Genomic DNA, 15,346 nt, shown 5'->3' on the forward strand with positions numbered 1-15,346 from the left:
CATCTTTATGGCTTATTTTGATCCTCAGATTCTTAGTTTTCTTAGTCATTAAGTTGCCATCCCTTGACCTTTTCTCATGGCCACTGGCCATTTTACAATGGACCAGATATATGAGCTAAAGATTAATGATCACCATTTTTTCCCCCTCAGGCATATGGAACAGAAGTTAATTATTACCCTTTCTTGAACCTGAGTGCTGGTACACACAGTACACATTCCTCTGAGAGCCAAGAATTTGGGACAAAGGGTATAGTTTTAGGTTAATGGAATAGGATATTTATTGAAACAGGTTGAGGTCTCAGAGTTCCTACATATACTGACTAACAATTTCAACCTCAATAATAAGGCACTGGGAGAGAGGAAGCATTCTATAGTCCTTTGATTCATTAAATTTTAGTCTTTTGAGTGTGTGCCTCTGTGAACTTCACTAGTACTTCTCAATATCCTTTTTTTTTTTAGTAGGAAAAGATGGCTAGAGTGGGCTGGGGTTTAGTATTTCTGTTCCTCCTCATGGAAGGATAGAAACAACTGAAGTTGGGCATTCCCCTTCTTACTAGGGTTCTGATAGAACTCTAGCAGTATAACTTCTGCTTAAATAGTTGCTCCTGTGAGCAGACCATGATAAGAAGAACAGATGCTCTGAGTAGTTTTCTTTTTTAAAAATATTTATTTATTCATTTGGCTGCACCAGGTCTTAGTTGTGGAACATGGGATCTTTGATCTTAATTGTAATATGTGGGATCTTTAGTTGCAGCATGTGGGATCTAATTCCCTGACCAAAGATAGAACCCAGATCCATGCATTGGGAGTGTGGAGTCTTAACCATTGCCCTGGAGTATTTCCGGGCTTCCTTGGTGGCTCAATTGGTAAAGAATCTGCCTGCAATGCAAGAGACCTGGGTTCAATCCCTGAGTTGGGAAGATCCGCTAGAGGAGGGCATGGCAACCCACTCCAGTATTCTTGCCTGGAAAATCCCATGGACAGAGGAGCCTGGCAGCCTACAGTCCATAGAGTCACAAAGAGTCAGACACGACTGAGCGACTAAGCACAGCAGAGTATTTTATAAATAATTCTTTTTCTCTTCGCCTTCTGGAAGCATGAGGGAATTTTTCTCACATTTTCACTATAAGGGTCTGGTAGACCTCCTGGAGGTAGAAGTCACAAAACCATAGGGATTTTCATATATCAGTTTCCCCTGGAGTTCTTAACTCTCAACTTTATCTGCACTGATATCCCCAGCAGCTCCACGATTCTTTTTTGGGTTTGCCTACCTGATATTGATTTCAACATAGGTTTCAGTTCATGGTAAGTTGTGATTATCTGTATTCACCTGTTGTTTCTCCAGTTTGGGGGATGTGCTTAGTTGCTCTGTCGTGCCCAACTCTTTGCAATGCCATGGAATTTGGGACATAGTGGTTTGCTTTGTGACCTCACTTCTCTTAGGGATTTAAGATGAGTTGAGTTTTCAGTTTGTTCAGGATTTTACTTATTAGGATAGAGCAGTGGCTTTCAAGCTTATTATATACTAGATCAGAAACCACAACCACATTTGTTAAATAAATAAATATACATGGTAAACCCTCATCTTATTCTAGAAAGGCCTCTGATTGAAAGCTAAAATTTCCTACCTCTTACCTCTAGTCTTCTCAATAATCAGAGTAAATATTTTTAACTAATTGGTATTGTGTAAATCAACCTAATCATTATGTTTAAAAATTAAGTTCCTAGCTTATAAATAGGGACTTACCTGGTGGCTCAGTGATAAAGAGTTCATCTACCAATGCAGATAGATACCTTCCTGGTATATATTGTATTTTATTTATCATCACCCCTCATCCTAATGTAAATTTATTTAACATGATGGATATAAGAAATTTTGAGAAACATGTGAATGCTAGTATATGTAAGGTTTAAACTCAATACTTGGTACCTAAATGACAGGTGAGTTAAATATTGAATTACACACTATTGAACTACATTTTAATATGAAGTAGATTGAAAGAATTGTTCACAAATAAGGCATAGGGAAAGAATAATCATTTCTTAAGAGATTATGGAATAGGGAAGAGTACATTAAGTGGACACTGGATCTGATATAAAACCCAGAGACGTCTACCCAGAATTTTCCAAGCGTTGTAGAAAATGGGGAAACATGTCTTAATTTGTAATTGAATAGAATTTATTGTAAATACCCTGCTAGTTCAGTTCAGTCACTCAGTTGTGTCCGACTCTTTGCGACCCCATGGATCACAGCACGCCAGGTCTCCCTGTCCATCACCATCTCCTGGAGTTCACCCAAACTCACGTCCATCGAGTCAGTGATGCCATCCAGCCATCTCATCCTCTGTTGTCCCCTTTTCCTCCTTCCCCCAATCCCTCCCAGCATCAGAGTCTTTTCCAATGAGTCAACTCTTCGCATGAGGTGGCCAAAGTACTGGAGTTTCAGCTTTAGCATCATTCCTTCCAAAGAACACTCAGGGCTGATCTCCTTCAGAATGGACTGGTTGGATCTCCTTGCACTCCAAGGGACTCTCAAGAGTCTTCTCCAACACCACAGTTTAAAAGCATCAATTCTTCGGTGATCAGCTTTCTTCACAGTACAACCCTCACATCCATACATGACTACTGGAAAAACTATAGCCTTGACTAGACGGACCTTTGTTGGCAAAGTATTGTCTCTGCTTTTGAATATGCTATCTAGGTTGGTCATAACTTTTCTTCCAAGGAGTAAGCGTCTTTTAATTTCATGGCTGCAATCACCATCTGCAATGATTTTGGAGCCCCCAAAATTAAAGTCTGACACTGTTTTCTGCGTGACAAACATTTGTAGGTTCTGACAAATTAAGTGACAAGTGAAATAGTAAACAGGTCTCCAAGTGACAAACAACAGACAGCAGTTATCTCAACTTTGACTATGTATACAGTCAAATTACTAAGTTTAACTAAAAAAAGTGGCAATGACTACTCTGTTGTTCTTATGAGACATCTATGATGAAGCAACATGCCTAATCACATTTCAGCCTTTTTTGTATATACTAGAATGCAAATGTTTCTGGATAAATGTATATCCACAGAATTCTTTAGAACTCCATATATTCAAATATGAAACCAATGTTGAAACTTTTATCTCATGATCCAAGACACTATCAGCATGGTTATGTTTCTGTTTTGTCTTTTCTGTTTTTTTGTTGTTCCCCCTCTGGAATTTTGTTAAGATGAAGCCTGATATTGTTTCCTGGCTGGGGTCTGATCTCTTTCTCAAGAGATATTGAGATAAGTTTGTTAAAAACAAATTTTGGAGATATATAGTTATAAAGTGCTGGATTTAACCCATGACATTTTTGTTTATTGATTTTGTTATTTTGTGACCCTCCTGGAACAGTGATGTGTGAGGGAATTATACACTGTATGTAAAGGCAAAAAATAATAGAAATGAGTTATTTTAGCTACTTTTTATATAGTAGTTATTGAGATTTATTTATTTTGTTGGTAGCAGAAGTTGAAATTGTTGGAATTTTGAGTAAGAAGGTTTTGGTGATATTTGTGGCAGGTGGTAATTTGGTGGCAAAAGTTATCAAGTAGATCTTAGATTGAGGTTCAAGGGGAATAAAACATAGTACAACTGCAAAATCAAAACTATTTTATAATAATTTTTAGGTAATAATATTAAGGCTTTCATTTCCTTTTTAAGTGTGTTAATTTTTGCACAGCTGGTATAAAAACTGTCAAGTTAAACTGGCAACTACTTAGCACAAATCAAAACACTTCCATCTTAGTGTAACAGTAATCATCATATCCTGTCACCACTCACAGGAAACAAATAAGTTTCTCTAAGAATGTTTTGCGGAAGACGTGAAATAATTAACTTTCTCATATCTTGAACTTTAAGTTAATATATTTTTTGATACTCTCTGTGACACATTGGAAATATAGAAAAATCCCTTCTGTTATATACTGAAGTAAAATGATTGTATTGATGAAAAAATATTTGTGTGATTGTTTGATTTGCCAGCTGAACTAGCTTATTTCATGAAATGTCACTTCCACTTAAAAGAAAAACTGACCAACTAGCTATGGTATTCGGCATTTGGCCGGCATTTTCTCAGAAATGCTTGAAGATAACTTATCACTACAAGGGGAAAATTCTCTGGTATTTGGTGTAGGTGACAAGATTTAAACTTGCAACAAGATAAAAATTTTAGAAAGCACATTCAGGGCAAAGAGCTAAATAGCTTTACAATATTTAAAAAATTTCTCAAGATGAGTAATCATACAAATTGTTTTGATATTGCATCATACAAAGTGTCAATATTTGGAAGATTTTAATACCAGTAATTCACTGCTTTCCAAATGACCAATTCATGATGTTATAAAATCAAGCATGCATAATATATCTGTTGAAAAATCCAAGCTAGAACAATGGATTTTAATATAACTGAATATGAAATGTTTATGAATATGATTTCAGGCTCCAACTTGCAACTGTTCTTGAAGAAATTACCTTATTACCTTTTTTTTTGAGTTTTGATGTATTATTAAAGTAGAGTAATTGCAAACATTTAAAACTAAGAATAAAATAATTCCTCCTTTTTCAAACTACATTGTATATGTGAAACCATATTTTCATATGCTTCAATAAAAACAAAGTATAAGATTATATTAAAAGCAGATACTGATGTGAGAGTTCGTCTGAATTTTTTTAAACAAGAAATGAAAAAGATTTTCAAAAACTTAAGTGTGATTTTTACAATTAATGAACTTTTTTAGAAAGTGTTTTTTCATATAAATTCTAATTTTGTTAACAGGTAGTGGATTTTATTTATGTTGATGTTAAATTAACATGAGTATTTCAATTTTCTAAGTTTTCATTTTCTAAATAATGATAGATACAACCCATAATAAAAAGTAATCTGAATTATTCCCAGATAAATGTTCTTACCCAAAGAAAGTAAGTGTATCCTAAGACCACAAATACCAATAATATGGATGAAAACAGATTTTGCTAAACCTATAAATAAGGAGGCAGTCTCTAGTAGCATTGCAACTGGAGGAGAAAAAAGAAAGAAAGAAAGAGCCTATTTAGATCTACTGTTTGGTTTATTCTTGTGCTAAGGGCACAACTGATTCTCAGGGAGATGTTCTTTGGGATCAATGCTGAAATCTCAACCTCTGTACTGGGTGCCAAATTGAATGTCAGAGTTTTGAGTAAAGCAGGAAAGAAATAGCTTTATTTATTTGTCTTGCAAAGGGGAACGCTGAGGGTCCCTGCCCTTGAAAACTGACCTGGGGAGATTTGATGAGGAGTTTTACAACAAACAAGGAGTCGACTTCCCCAGTGGCTCAGAAGGTAAAGCGTCTGCCTACAATGTGGGATACCTGGATTCAACCCCTGTTTTGGTAAGATCTCCTGGAGAAGGGAATGGCAACTCACTCCAGTATTCTTGTCTGGAAAATCCCATGAATAGAGGAACCTGGCAGCCTACAGTCCATGGGGTGCCAAAGAGTTGGACAAGAATGAGCAACTTCTCTTTAACTCCTACAACAATGGTTCAAAGGTGGGGTTGCTGACAAGATGAGGGTGTGTTCAGGGTTTCATCATTGATGAACTTCTCTAGTCCCTTGATCTCACCTCAGGTGGTTTCTTGGCTGCTTCTCTCTTGATTTTGTGAAAGTCACTCAGTCCTGTCTGACTGTTTGTAACCCCATGGACTGTATAGTCAATGGAATTATCCAGGCCAGAATACTGGAGTGGGTAGTCTTTTACTTCTCCAGGGGATCTTCTCAACCCAGAGATGTAACCCAGATCTCCCGCATTGCAGGCAGATTCTTTACAAGCTGAGACACAAGGGAAGCCCTCTGTCTTGATTAACAACTATTTGAATCTGCCCTTTGGAACTCAGGGAAGGTCATAGAGGCTGGAGTCTTGCCTGCAAGAGACAGGTATCAAAAAAATTAAGCTTCCATTCCCAGGAGTCTACATCCCCCGACTCCCAGCCCCCCATTTCAGGATCACTTAATCACTATATACAAAATAAGAATTGGGTGTTGAAGTCATTAATAATATAAAAACAAATGTCTTTTGAAAGAGAAACCAACCACGTTATGTGATTAAGGTGGTAGCAGTGGTAAGGAAAAAGATTGCTTATTGAAAGTTCAGAGTGTTGAATTCTCATAATTTTTCCCATAAAATACAAGCACTACTGTGAAAAATACACAGATTTTTTGCAAAAGATAAAAATAATATAAAAATGTTAGATTTCCCTTTTGTAACTAGAACATTAACATCGATTATTTAATAAACCCTAGGAAAGGGACAATATTGTATTTTTATTTTTTGTATAGTAGAACATTTGACATCTTAAAACTCTTTCTGGCTAGGGAGAGCTTTCCCTTCCAGAGGATAGCCAGATCTTAGAGATTGCAAGAACAGTGTAGTGTAGCAGAATCATGCCTTATTATGAACACTAACCAATCCAGAGCCATATCTCCTCTATCTGGACTGCACATCCACCTCAGCCAGAAATATTCTTCTGTCTCAATCACCAAGGGCCTGGCACCACCAATGAAAAATTACCCCTATCATCTAAGTTCAGTTCGGTCACTCAGATGTGTCCGACTCTTTGCAACCCCATGAACTGCAGCACTCCAGGCCTCCCTGTCCATCACCAACTCCTGGAGTTCACCCAAACTCACGTCTTTCGAGTCAATGATGCCATCCAGCCACCTCATAGTCTGTCGTCCACTTCTCCTCCTGCCCGCAATCCCTCCCAGCATCAGAGTCTTTTCCAATGAGTCAACACTTCGCATGAGGTGACAAAGTATTGGAGTTTCAGCTTTAGCATCAGTCCTTCCAAAGAACACCCAGGACTTATCTCCTTTAAAATGGACTGGTTGGATCTGCTTGCAGTCCAAGGGACTCTCAAGAGTCTTCTCCAACACCACTGTTCAAAAGCATCAATTCTTTGGCACACAGCTTTCTTCACAGTCCAACTTTCACATCCATACATGACCACTGGCAAAAACATAGCCTTGACTAGAAGGACCTTTGTTGGCAAAGTAATGTCTCTCCTTTTGAATATCCTATCTAGATTGATCATAACTTTCATTCTAAGGAGTAAGCATCTTTTAATTTCATTGCTGCAATCACCATCTGCAGTTATTTTGGAGCCCCAAAAAATAAAGTCTTACACTGTCTCCACTGTTTCCCCATCTTTTTGCCATGAAGTGATGGGACCAGATGCCATGATCATCATTTTCTGAATGTTGAGCTTTAAGCCAACTTTTTCACTCTCCTCTTTAACTTTCATCAAGAGGCTTTTTAGTTCCTCTTCACTTTCTACCATAAGGCTGGTATCATCTGCATATTTGAGGTTGTTGATATTTCTTCTGGCAATCTTGATTCCACCTTGTGCTTCATCCAGCCTAGCATCTCTCATGATGTACTCTGCATATAAGTTAAATAAGCAGGGTGACAATATACAGCCTTGACATACTTCTTGTCCTACTTGGAACCAGTCTGTTGTTCCATGTCCAGTTCTAACTGTTGTTTCCTGACCTGCATATAGGTTTCTGATGAGGCAGGTCAGGTGGCCTTGTATTCCCATCTCTTCCAGAATTTTCCACAGTTTATTGTGATGCACACAGTCAAAGACTTTGGCATAGTCAATAAAGCAGAAATAGATGTTTTTCTGGAACCCTCTTGCTTTTTCCATGATCTAGCGGATATTGGCAATTTGATCTCTGGTTCCTCTGCCTTTCCTAAAACCAGCTTGAACATCTGGAAGTTCATGGTTCATGTATTGCTGAAGCCTGGCTTAGAGAATTTTGAGCATTACTTTACTAGTGTGTGAGATGAGTGCAACTGTGTGGTAGCTTGAGCATTCTTTGGCATTGCCTTTCTTTGGGAGTGGAATGAAAACTGACCTTTTCCAGTCCCATGGCCACTGCTGAGTTTTCCAAATTTGCTGGCATATTGAGTGCAGCACTTTCACAGCATCATCTTTCAGGATTTGAAGTAGCTCCACTGGAATCCCATCACCTCCACTAGCTTTGTTCGTAGTGATGCTTTCTAAGGCCCACTTGACTTCACATTCCAGGATGTCTGGCTCTAGGTCAGTGATCACAACATCATGATAATTTGGGTTGTGAAGCTCTTTTTGTACAGTTCTTCTGTGTATTCTTGCCACCTCTTCTTAATATCTTCTGCTTCTGTTAGGTCCATACCATTTCTGTCTTTTATCAAGCCCATCTTTGCATGAAATGTTTACTAGGTGTCTCTAATTTTCTTGAAGAGATCTCTAGTCTTTCCCATTCTGTTGTTTCCCTCTATTTCTTTGCATTGATCACTGAGGAAGGTTTTCTTTTCTCTCCTTGCTTTTCTTTGGAACTCTGCATTCAGATGCTTATATCTTTCCTTTTCTCCTTTGCTTTTCGAAACTTCTCTTCTTTTCACAGCTATTTGGAAGGCCTCCCCAGACAGCCATTTTGCTTTTTTGCATTTCTTTTCCATGGGGATGGTCTTGATCCCTGTCTTCTGTACAATGTCACAAACCTCCATCCATAGTTCATCAGGCACTCTATCTATCAGATCTAGGCCCTTAAATCTATTTCTCACTTCCACTGTATAATCATAAGGGATTTGATTTAGGTCATATCTGAATGGTCTAGTGGTTTTCCCTACTTTCTTCAATTTAAGTCTGAATTTGGCAACAAGGAGTTCATGATCTGAGCCACAGTCAGCTCCTGGTCTTGTTTTTGCTGACTCTATAGAGCTTCTCTATCTTTGGCTGCAAAGAATATAATCAATGTGAATTTGGTGTTGACCATCTGGTGATGTCCATGTGTAGAGTCTTCTCTTGTGTTGTTGGAAGAGGGTGTTTGTTATGACCAGTGCATTTTCTTGGCAAAACTTTATTAGCCTTTGCCCTGCTTCATTCTGTATTCCAAGGCCAAATTTGCCTGTTACTCCAGGTGTTTCTTGACTTCCTACTTTTGCTTTCCAGTCCCCTATAATGAAAAGGACATCTTTTTTGGGTGTTAGTTCTAAAAGGTCTTGTAGGTCTTCATAGAACCGTTCAACTTCAGCTTCTTCAGCATTACTGGTTGGGGCATAGACTTGGATTACTGTGATATTAAATGGCTTGCCTTGGAAACAAACAGAGATCATTCTGTCGTTTTTGAGATTGCATCCAAGTCCTGCATTTTGGACACTTTTTTGTACCATGATGGCTACTCCATTTCTCTAAGGGATTCCTGCCCACAGTAGTAGTTATAATGGTCATCTGAGTTAAATTCACCTATTCCAGTCCATTTCAGTTCAATGATCCCTAGAATGTCAACATTCACTCTTGCCATCTCCTGTTTGACCACTTCCAGTTTGCCTTGATTAATGGACCTAACATTCTAGGTTCCTATGCAATATTGCTCTTTATAGCATTGGACCTTGCTTCTATCACCAGTTACATCCACAACTCGGTATTGTTTTTGCTTTGGCTCCGTCCCTTCATTCTTTCTGGAGTTATTTCTCCACTGATCTCCAGTAGCATATTGGGCACCTACTGACCTGGGGAGTTGCTCTTTCAGTATCCTATCATTTTGCCTTTTCATACTGTTCATGGGGTTCTCAAAGCAAGAATACTGAAGTGGTTTGCCATTCCTTTCTCCAGTGGACCACATTCTGTCAGACCTCTCCATCATGACCCAATGTATCCAATCCTAAGGTGTTTATCCTTCCCTGCCCTGCCTTTTTTTGGTAGAAACTTTAATAAATACCATGGCAGATGTTCTCCCCTCACCCCTGCCCTTTCTGCTCCTAACTAATGTTGGTACTTTTCTATATTGTCCTGTTAAGTGTGCTGTGCCTCCTGTTTCTAAGACTTGTGAATGTAATATACTTTTTTCCATAGCCTCTCATTTATCTCCTCTCATGACCACATCTGACTGACCATTACATAAAAGAATACAGAACAAATAATTTCCAAATTATTATTTTTTTGAGGAATTACTGCTTCTTAGAAGGTCAAATAGACACTGTTTTCCTTATTCCTCCCACCAAGTACAACTGAAATTTTCAGGCACCATACAGAAAGCAAGCTCAGGAAGACTCTGAAAGGTAGAGAAAAGAAGAAAACCCAGTTGAGGGTCTCTGTAAATAAGAAATGGCACAGCGACTAATTATCTGGGCTATATTTTTGCTTTGCATATCTCAGAAGCTTGAAACATGGAAACACGGACAAGGAGAAAGAAAATTCTGATATACTGATAAATTAAGTTCAAATTGCCTAAATAATACAATAAATATGAGAGGTTAGGAAAATGGATTAAAGAACATGACCCACTTGTGTACTTCCTAAAAGGAACTCACTCCAACTATAACACTATAGGCACAATGAAAGTAAAAGATGGAAAAAAAATATATATATATATAGCATGAAAACACTAATGAAAAGAAAGAGTGAGCATTTCAATATCAGAAAAAATTAAAAATCAGAGTAAAGAAAATAATCAATTCCAGAGATGGGAAATTATAAATTAATGATGTTAATAAGAGTATCCATCTACTAGTAAGATATAGCAGAGAAGGCAATGGCACCCCACTCCAGTACTCTTGCCTGGAAAAGCCCATGGACAGAGGAGCCTGGTAGGCTGCAGTCCATGGGGTTGCAAAGAGTCAGACACGACTGAGCGACTTCACTTTCACTTTTTACTTTCATGCATTGGAGAAGGAAATGGCAACCCACTCCAGTGTTCTTGCCTGGAGAATCCCAGGGACAGAGGAGCCTGGTGGGCTGCCGTCTATGGGGTCGCACAGAGTCGGACACGACTGAAGCGACTTAGTAGTAGTAGCAAAGAGTTTATTTATTAAAATATTTAAATTAGACACGATTTATATTTTTCTTCAGTGTATTTAAATTAATTAGCAGTACTTAAACACAGTTCAATACTGTGGTTAAACTTTTTAAAGAATGAGGAAATATATTCTTTTTAAAAATGTATAAATATGAACTATCAAATATTAATATCTTTTTTGAAGTATTCTGGGAAATATTTTATAACATAATAGGCCTTTAATAAAATTTTGAAGAGTATATAAATGTAGCTCTATAATTGAAAATATAACCTGATATGGGAAAAATGACTTTTAAAGCCGAGTCTTCTCCATATGCCCTTCACAGGACTACACAGCATTTTTACTTGGCCTTTATGTCAATCTGCCCAAATTTAAGCTGTCACTATCAGAGCTGTGTACGTATTTTGAGTGGATTTAGTATAAAGCAGCATGCAAAAAGCAGCATAAATTTAAAGGACAGGAATTCTATGGCTAAATGTTTAATTTTGTTTAAGCAATTTCATATGACAGCTATGGAGTACTTCTTCCACTACTGAAGAACTATATGATTTTCCTAAATATTTAGTTCTTTTCCACAAGGCCTAAAGATTGAATGCTCTTCACTTTAAACTGCTCTCAAGGAAACTGAACTATAGAATAGATAAAAGGGTGGTGTAATGTCATCTTATGAATGTACAGTAGAGGAGAATTTAATAAGTGTAAAGGAAAATATATTGACAGAAAAATGAAAAGGGCCTTGGTTACGGTATCCCACATAGATTGCCGTAAATAGGAGATACAGCTTCCTTGACTACCTAAAAGAAATTTACAGGATACAGGAAGCTTGGGGCTGGTGCACTGGGATGACCCAGAGGGATGGTATGGGGAGGGAGGTGGGAGGGGGGTCCAGGATGGGGAACACGCGTACACCCGTGGCGGATTCATGTTGATGTATGGCAAAACCAATACAATATTGTAAAGTAATTAGCCTTTAATTAAAATAAATAAATTTAATAAAAAAATAATATAACTTAAAAAAAAAGAAATTTAATTGTAAATAGGTAAATAAATCATTTGTAAATATATTTTTTTCCTGTAGTTAATTATGTATGAAGGCTTAAAGAGAAACTATCTCCATTGAAAATGAATGCCTTTCATTGCGGATGCCCTGGGAATTTGGAAAGGCATCATTTAAACTGACTTAAGGTCCATCTTCACTAGCAATTTTAAAATGCATTATTTCCCTCTGCTATGGAATGTAACTACTTAATCTTTGATGAATACCCCTGTCCTCATGAGGTTGTCACAGTTAGTTCTAATAACTGACCATGTGTGTATATGCTCAGTTGTGTCCAAATCTGCTACCCCATGGACTGTAGCCCACCAGCCTCCTCTTTTCACGAAATTTTCCAGGCAAAAATATTAGAGTGGTTTGCCATTTCCTACTTTAAATAACTGGCCATATTACCTCAACAACTGTGATTTATGACTAAATGAAATGGCATCTCTTTGAAAAAATATCCCTTCTAATTTTATCATGGAGTTAAAACTCTAGTCCTTGTTTTATCTATAGTGCCAAATTGAATTTTAAAACAGAAAATCTTAAGTAGAAACTGACCCATTAGCAAAAAGAGCTAACTCAGAGATGGGAATAAAGATATTACCCTGGATTTCTTTCTCCAGGATGTCAGTGTCTTCATAGTTAACACTGTAGACTCTCCACTTCACTTGTGTGGAAGATTAGAGAGTGTGCCCTTAAACAGTACAGCCTTAGCACTAGTATCATATCATAACCCCTACACCCTCAATCACCACTGCTACAATAAAAACAAAATGTAGGCCAACAAAATTTGTTACCCCCAACTGTGTCTTTTTTTGCAGGAAAATTAATTTAGGCTGATTATTTTTAAAGCCCAAAAGACTCAGGAAGAACTTTGACCTTACCCCTAACTGCCTAAAAGTTTGTAGACAGAAGACCTGTTTCAGAAAGGGACCTAACTCTATAGTTACAGATAGTTAACTGTAGCATGAACTTGGTGTGTAGACAGGGAGGAACCTAGCAAAGTCTGTTGGTTAAAATTTCTCTCTGTGTCCTGCTGTCTTCGGATGGTCCAGCAAACATCTGTTTACCAAGTATTTGCTTTTCTACCTCCATGTAAATAAATTACCTACCTCCCCTTTGAAGTCCTGAAACACAACCCTCAAGAGAACGCTCTTTTGTTTTTAACTGAAAATTATACTTAATGTGAAGGATTCAGCCATTTTGGGAAATTATTCAGTTTTCCTAAGTCTTTCCAATATATGCATGTTATTAAGATTTTGTTTGATTTTCTCTTGTTAATCTTTCATATCAATTTAATTCTTAGACTGCAAGAAGAATCTAAAAGGGTAGAGGAAAATTTCCTTCTTCCTGACAAAAGCATTAGGTCATACTAGTTTTAAAAACTTATATTGAAAAATTATTGTAATTCATAGGTACCTGCAACATAATATATGGAGATGCCCCTTCATTGTTCACCTGGCCTCCCCCTGTAATACAGCATCAAATGTGCTGTAATACAACATCAAATGCCTATAGGACACCTCAAAATCTTCTTGGGTCAATCCAAATAGCTTAGTAGGTTTCATCAGTTATACATGCATTCATTTCTGTGTGTGAGTGTATGCATAGCTCTGGGCAATTGTGTGTGTGTGTGTGTGTGTGTGTTAGCTGTTCAGTCGTGTCCAACTCTTTGCAACCCCATGGACTGTAGCCCACCAAGCTTCTCTGTCCTTGGGATTCTCAAGGCAAGAATACTGGAGTAGATTGCCATTTCCCTTCTCCAAGGACAATAGTATTACATGTTTAATTTTATGTTACCACTATCCTGATCATGGTACTTAATTGTACCATCCCACAGATCCTATATGTTTCAAGTAATATATCTGAAGTACTCTATTAAGGTTCCTATGCACATTATTTAATCCACAAGTCCACAGATCATATTTTTCCATTTTTATTCATGGGGAAACAATCTCAGGAGATGTACTTATCCCAAATCATGAAACTAATAATAAAAAGTTTAAAAAGTCAGGGATCAACTCAACTTTTTATTAACATCAAAGCTTATGCAAATTATTTTAATAGAAGTTCACATCCAAGCAGGAGGCACTTTCATTTTTACAAAGAGCCATTTTGGGAGGATAGAGATATAGATGGATATTGTTCACTGGAAAAAAAGCAAACCAAGTAAGAGTTGTGGGTCTCAGTTTTATTTAGGGGACTTACTCAAGACTATAGCCCAGGAAACAGCCTCTCAGTAGCTCTGGGGACTGCCCAAAGGGGTAGGCAAAGAAATCAGTAAATATAGCTTTGTGCACTCAAGCATACTTCTCAGTAAAAGGTCACTGCTAGTCAGAAAAAATAGATATCTCAGTTGGTGAGTTTAGTACTTTTCTATGTATGAGAAGATGCAAGAATATCTGGGTTCATTAAAATTCTTCCAGATATACACATCCTAAGGGTCCAGTTTCTCCAAAGTGTAAAGTACTTCATCCTGGTTTTTGTCATGAATTCCTTTCAGGGTGTACTGTTGGCCAACATAACTTAGTCCTTTTTACAACAATTTGTAACCACATTAAAAATCCATATGGTGAGCCACATTCTTTGTTTTATAGTAGTGTAGAAGTATGCAGCGGAGAAAGCAATGGCACCCCACTCCAGTACTCTTGCCTGGAAAATCTCATGGATGGAAGAGCCTGGTAGGCTGCAGTTCATGGGGTCACTAAGAGTTGGACACAGCTAAGTGACTTCACTTTCACTTTTCACTTTCATGCATTGGAGAAGGAAATGGCAACCCACTCCAGTGTTCTTGCCTGGAGAATCCCAGGGATGGGGGAGCCTGGTGGGCTGCCATCTATGGGGTCGCACAGAGTTGGACACGACTGAAGGGACTTAGCAGCAGCAGCAGAAGTGTGCAGAGAAGAAACAATTTTTATTCCTTTGATTTCTGATGTAGAAATCAGAACCTTCACTGTTTTTCAAACTTGTCACCTCATTGAATCACCTGCAGAATTGGTGGAGGAAATAGAAGAAAAGGAATATATATATATATATATATACATATATATCATAAATATATTTATATATAAACACACACACACACACACACACATACAGGCTTCCCAGGTGGCTCAGTGGTAAAGAATCTGCCTGTCAATATAAGAGATGTGAATTCAATACCTTGGTTGGGAAGATCCCAAGGGCAGGAAATGTCATTGTTGTTCAGTCGCTAGGCCATGTCCAACTTTTTGTGACCCATGGACTGTAGCATGCCAGGCTTCTCTGTCCTTCACCATCTCCTGGAGTTTGCTCAAACTTATGTCCATTGAACCAGTGATGCCATCCAACTGCCTCATCCTCTGTTGTTCCCTTCTCCTCCTGCCTTCAATCTCTCCCAGCATCAGGATCTTTTCCATTGAGTTGGTTCTTCACAAAGGAAATGGCACTCCAGTATTCTTGCCTGGGAAATCCTATGG

This window comes from Bubalus bubalis, chromosome 15 (assembly GCF_019923935.1).
Source record: "Bubalus bubalis isolate 160015118507 breed Murrah chromosome 15, NDDB_SH_1, whole genome shotgun sequence".
NCBI lineage: Eukaryota > Metazoa > Chordata > Mammalia > Artiodactyla > Bovidae > Bubalus > Bubalus bubalis.